Here is a 7,108-nt window from a genome sequence, read left to right as displayed (position 1 = left end):
TATTATGGAATTTAAGATACACTTGGTATGGGCTTGGAATTCACACACACATGCATGCGCGTGTGCGCACTTACACTTATCTCCATGAATGCATATAAACATATGTGTGCATGCATGTGCATGTGAACATGCAGTGTGCACATCTATCTATGTCTACATGTGCATGTGTGCATGGTGTGCATGCGTGCATGTTATTTGTTTGTGTGTGTGTGTGTGTGTGTGTGTGTGTGTGTGTGTGAGAGAGAGAGAGAGAGAGAGAGATTGATTGATTTTGGCACAGTTTAGCAAAAAGCATTGATTTGATTATATTTTGAAACTATCATGTGAATTTTACGTGTACACAATCTCTTCTTGGGATTAACTAGAGATTAGGAAATCACATAATGTTTAAGTTACGTCTATGGTCATGTAATCATGTAAGCAGACATGAAGTTTCTTATGTTTCTTGATAACCAATACTGTGTTTAGATACTACCGATACAAAGATGATTCTATTGGCAATATATTTCGATATCACATGGTTAATATCAAGAGTGGAGTAGAGAGAGGGGGCTAGTAGTGCGTAAATGCAAAGAAAGAATGAGCACAAAACGAGGTGATGCTCCATTAAAAGTATGAAGTACATGCATTGACTTGCATGGTTATCCTTAGCTGTTTGGTTCTTATAGCGTACAAAAACAATCTTTATTATAAGCACCAAAAATGGGGTTAAACTTGGTTAGCTTTTAATTAGGGACTACGTATATGCATTTTAGTTTTTAAACCCATAAAGTTACACGTTATTCAAATGTTAAAACTAAAACCCACATGAGCAAAATTTATGTTATTAGATTTAAAATTTTTTATCTTCTAATGATTGACATTTCTTTTCCAACAATAATATTAGTGCACGACTTTGCTTGTACTTTGCTATTGTTCTAGCTTCGTTACACTCCACCCATCATGAGATAAAACATCTCTCCTAACAAGATGACCATGCACTTCTGCCATGCTCCACCCTTCCTATACTTCCACCCTTTATCAGAGTGCACTACAAAATGGAGCATGGAGATGCTCATTGCTAAAGATGACAAAGTAGCTTTTTGGCATTGCCTTACAACTTAAAAAATTGCATTTTTGTATAAAAAACACATTGTGATGGGTTTTTTTATCTACAATCTCTTAATAGATTAGTGATTTTGGTAGGCATATTTGTCGTCTAGCTCTACCCAAGGGAACACATCATGCTCCTTATGCTCCCTTTGACGCCATGGACCAACCTTGAAATTTGTTTTTAACATGTTTTTCACCTTGCAAACATGACCATTATCCATATCCTATGAAATTGTCTCATCAATGTCACCATGTGCCTATAGAGCATGTACAATAAAAGTCATATTTCACTCATTTATAAGGCCTACTATAGAATTTTATATGTAGATAATGTGGAAATTTATGTGCGCCTATTGTGGAATTTCTTTATTTTATACCACACAATTTACACTTTGCACATGTATTTAATATCCCAACTTAGTCAAAAAGGCACGCAAAGCAATCTCCTTATAAGTTTATGGCATCTTAACATCACTATATGGAATTTAGATCTAACATTACATCACAAATAACACGATAGGCTTCTTCTATTTGATGATTAGAGTAGAACTTCTTTAGTGGGCACCACCATGTGAGACTCAAAGATTGCTCAATATCTTCAACATATCCTTGTTATTTTGGCATTAAATTGAGAAAAAATAAAATTTCATTTAAAATTAATGGCAACCTTGGATCCCAACTCAGATTTCTCAAGTAAAAATACATTACAAACCAATTTTTGTGAGCTCTAGAACCAGTACTAAATGGCATGCAACGACGCCTCAAAGCAAAAAGGAAATAGTGCTTTTTGCTACTCTAGATCACATCTTCACTCTAAGGGCTATCATTGAGGAGGCGAGGTCCCCAAAAAGTCTACACATGCTTTGTAGACTTTTGAAAGGCCTTCGACACTATCCCACAATCCCGCATGATCAGTAGACAACACGAGATGTAGATTTTGAGACACTGACTTGGGGTGTGATGAGCCTATATGAGTCAATTAGAGGCATAGCTCATGCCCCAGGTGGTCTATCAGATTGGGTCGAGAGCACGATCAGGGTGAAGCAAGTTGCCCCCTCTCACTGTCTCTCTTGGAACTTTACATCGATGAGATCACATCCTTCGTAGACCGCCTAGGGGGAAAGGAATCATTAATGGCCGACCTCACGATACAGATATTGCTATATGTTGATGGCAAAATCCTTATATCATGTTCAACGGAGGGGCTATAGAGACATCTGGAGGCCCTAGAGGTGTTTTGTAGAGAGAGAGACTTGACATTCAACTTTGGAAGACCAAGGTTATGGTCTTCAACACCTCACATGCAATGCTCCATTGGGTCAGCTTCACTTACTATGGCGAGCCAGTGGAGATAGTGCAGTCCTACACATATTTGGGAACAGAATTCAAAGGACCCATTTTCATAATGACTCATGCGGCCCAAGAAGGACTCACACTGGGTGGAGTGCTTTGGCTTGGCTAGAGAGACAGTGCTTCCAAGCACACTTTCAGGATCCACCGATGAAGGGCTAGCTTTTCAATATGCTAGTGCAGACGACTTCTATGTAAGCAACATCCTTCTGGGGGAGTGATCTCCCAAGGACAAAATGGAGAAGATTTGAGAGGCTACAAGTGACTATGGAGTCCAGGATGATTCGGAGTAAGCCTTGAGTGCCACATGAGATAGTACACGCAGAGTTAGCCATGAAACCTCTATAGGTTGATGCCATCTTTCAAACAATGGCATTCATCCATAAAGTTTGGGATTTACCTCGATGGAGACTACCGAGGCTGGCCCTAGAGTTATCTAGATGACTAGCAGAGAGCAGGGCAGACACATGGTATGCACGTATGTCCACATGCTTTGCCAGGCATGGTATTCCGATGGACAGGCTCCCCCCTTTCAGTGCAACATGGATGCACCTCCTAAATCGATCCCATGAGATGAGATTAACCGTATCATACGGGTAGATCTCCTCCAACTCCATACATCTCGGACTTAGGGGGGTAGGGGGTGGGATCAAGAGCTCCCCACCAAGACCCAGCTCTATCGCAACCATTTCTTGAGAGTATCAGAGGAGGGATTCATCATCACCCCCCAATATCTCAAGGGTAGAGGAGTCTCACATGCATTGAGGATCGCCACTGGACAGATGCAGGTTTCATCCCATCAGCTGAGGATTGAGATGGGAGAGCAGCATAGTATATATACCCAGAGACCAGCAGATCTATATGCTATGAATGGTTGAGACAGAGGAGCATTTTCTATGTGCCTGCCCAGCTTACTATGAGATCAGGGGATGATACCACTGCTTCTACCAAGAGGAGAGCCACTCTCATGACTAATCCACTTCCATGACAAGGCTCTATCTGCTTGAGGTGCACCGACACAAGGAGACTCTACTATAATAGATTAGAGAGTAGCATGAGACAACCACACCACATGATGTAGAGGCTAACCGATCACAATGGCACGTCATATATTTTTATGCATTTGAGTAAACTCCAGGGCACAGCAAGGTGGAGGAGGAGGAGCTAGCTCATATGCGGGCAGTTTGAATCATCGAGATAGGGACGCAAAGACCACCCATGAGAAGAAGAGAATCGACTAGAGCACACTCTATTGAGATCCAACCTATCATAACTTTCCTTAAGGGAGATCACCTGAGATGAGGGGTCACTCTGAACATAGCCCAGCGGGTTCAAAGATTGAGGAGACCACGCATTCCCCCTCCACTAGAGCGTGAGACAGCTCAACAGATGCAGATCAGAGATAATTTTACTGCTCACAAACAAGCCACCACAGTGCCTGAAAATTAAAGCTTCATAGACGCGTTCGGCTATTAAGCGACAATTTTAGCTTGAAAGGAAAATCCTTCGCTGCAAAAAAGAGCTCCAGTAACTACTCAACTATCCTTCTAATTGGCTCTAAGGCCTACATATTGATGTCACAAAAACTTTTGGCTTAAGATGTCCAATGCCTCATTGACAAGGGCATAGAAACCTCCTCTCTGAGGGATTTTGAAAACGATGCAAACCTCGACTTTGTAACACACACTACCCCACCATGATAGATGCCCAAAATTCTATAGTCATGGGAAAGAAAGGCTATGGCTTTGTAAGAAAGTAAGTATAAGAAGGGGATAACCGCCGAGACTTGAGGCATAGTTGCCAATGTGGTGGAGTAGGAGGTGGAGCAAGAGAGGAGGGTGGAGGAGGAGGTGGAGCATGTTGCAGGAGCAAGAGATGAGGGTGGATCAAAAGGATTAAATGGGTAGCAAAGGAAAATTAGAATCAAAAGAAACATGGGGAAACTTCTAAAGACTCAGAGGTAAATAGGGAAATTAAGCTTCAAATAATAAAGGAGAATAATCCCATTGCCTTGGTAACAAACAATGCCTATGATGCCTTAATAGACCAGTAAATAGAAAAGTGGATAAAGAATGAAATGGAAGAGGATGAGGTAAAGCGTGTGTGGTCAAAAGAATTTGAGAATGAGATAAACCAATAAGATGCCACTATGAGTGACTTTCAGGTTGGTAGAAGAACTTTCTTCCAACAATCCAGTAATGGAGAAGGATTTCTCCCTCTAGGGTAAACCTCAAGCTCTAGTGAAGAATAAACGATGAATTTTTTAGGTAAAAAGCTAGGGCTCAAAGCCAGGGTATCCCCCCCAAAAGCCCTGCCACCACAAAAAAGGGGAAAAGTAAAAATAGTAAGTGGTCCCATTTCTTCCCTCACAACATTGAATGTGTGTGGTCATACTGTCCAATCTAAAGTCAAGAACTTGCCAACTAGCTTAAAGATAATTCTCTTTTGCCAACCTTTCTCACACGACAAGAATTAAAGTTAACTGAGGACACTCTAGGAAAAAACTTGAAATAATAGATAGAAGGCGGGTGTGGTTTTTTACCTCTCATGAGGAAGGCAAAGGTGGAACTACTCTAGGGGTGCTTTCTCATTACAAAGAAGGGATCCCTAATTTTCAACAGGATAGGAATCAAAGAAATGTTTCTTTCTAGCCTTACTTTATGCCCCCATGTGTGCAGAGGCAAGAAGGAGGACTTGGGAGTCCCTTAATACTTTAGGTAGTAAATTTGTACTACTAGGGGATTTAAATATGGTTAAATGCTCGTAGATAGATGGTTGAAGAAAGGTTCTATCTTGAAAGCCTCAAAACTTTAGATATGAGAAGACCTCAAAGAAAATTTGCAATTGGTGGACATAGGACAAATAGGAACTTATACTTGATGTAATAGGCAAGTTGGTGAATTGAGGAGAGAGACCAGATTAGATAGAATCTAGTTGTCTCAAGCCATTTTGGATCATTCATTAGAGACTAAAGTCACAAACTTGTTTTCACTCTAGTGGATTTTGGTTGTAGAAAAAGGGGTAATTCTTGGTTTAAAGCTCATCCTTGTTTACTCAAGCTTCATTCTATATATTAAGAGATTATTAGGATGTGGAATGTGGTTTTTTCTTTTGCTAATTCTTACTCCCAAAGATGGTAGGAGGCCATTTTAAATGCCCAAAGAATCCTTCATAATGCAAGAAAGAACATAGAAAAAATAAGAGCCAAAAGGATGGATAAGTTGAGAGAGGAATTGGAGGAATTGGAAGAAAGAGCAAGACTGCAAGATACTCAGGTGCAACACCAATTTCTTACAAAAAATAAGGAGATTAAATGCCAAGGATAGATTAGATTAAGGGATGCTAGGATCTATTTCAGGGACTAGTGGGCTAGAAAGGTGGACAGACCTACAAGAGACAGTTTCAAGTTGGTAAGGAAAAAGAGATCTCAAGAAGATGTTCTTCTCTAGATGGATGACTCCTCCTATGCTTCATTTGAAAAAGAAAATATGGAATTAATCCTTAAACACTTTAAGGAATGCTTAGTACTACTGAGACGACATTGATGGCAAGGTTTCGAAGGCCGATAGAGTTTGAAAGCAAGGAAAAAAGTGTTATTAAATTTAGATAAGCTCCAGCTTAAATTTGAGCTCTTACTGTAGGAACTCAATGAATCTGTCTTTTTTATGGCTGATGGTAAAACACTGGGAGAAGAGATGGCTCTCATAATTTGATTCTAGTGGTAGCGACCTATGGGAGAGGTCCATAAGTATTCATAATAGTCTCTTCCATGATCTCCTAACCTTCCTTGAACTAGTCTCCAATGCTAATCAAGCCCTGCACATGCCATCTTGGCAACCTAGCTTTGAGCTCACTACCAACGATAACACCATGATATTGTACCAAGGTGTTATGAAAAGGTGATTGTTTGTCTATCTCCTATTTCATGGAAGAAACTGCATGAATGAGTGTTAAATGGAAATTGTCCTAGACTTGAAGGAGCCTTCTCACTAGTAGAGAAGTAGTTTAAGTAGGATGATCCATCAAGAAGATCCATCCGACCCTTTTTGATCACTAACTAGCTGCCCTAGAAGTACACTATAGAATACCATGTAGTAGAAATTGCTTTCAAGGATGATCCCCTAAAGTGAAGTCTCTCACTAGAAGCTTGATTAGGAGTGCTTTTCTTCGAAGCTTAGGATGTAGGATCCTTAGACCTCCTTGTGCTATGGGAAGGGTGATAATGTCCCAAAATACTCTAGCTCTAGTGTCCACTAAACAATCACCCCACTCCGTAGGAGATTCCAGAGCAATCTCCTCACCTATCTAATACTAGCATCATGAAAACATTCCTATTTAACATTTCTATTGAATTGTTGAGCATAATTTCGAGCTCAATGCATGTGAGCTACCCTTCTTCCTAGTTGCAATGCCTTGTAACTTTCCTCCTACTTGCCTCATATGCCTTGCACACTTTAGGTAACTGTTGAATGCACGTGTTTTTTTGGATGTCTCTTTCCATCTAAACATTCTTTCTTTTGATGAAGTATCAACATTAGTTCATACCAAGATTCGTTCGAGCGATGATCAATATTAGTTCATTGGAAAGATTCTTAGATGCTGTGAATAAACATGTCACATACAAAATTTGTGCATGCATGATTCGTTGTTTTTCCTGTTAATTTAC

The sequence above is a fragment of the Dipteris shenzhenensis genome, chromosome 12 (genome assembly GCF_047967505.1).
Source record: "Dipteris shenzhenensis isolate YYH24624 ecotype China chromosome 12, Dip_SZ_1.0, whole genome shotgun sequence".
NCBI lineage: Eukaryota > Viridiplantae > Streptophyta > Polypodiopsida > Gleicheniales > Dipteridaceae > Dipteris > Dipteris shenzhenensis.
Note: the sequence above shows the minus strand (reverse complement) of the source record.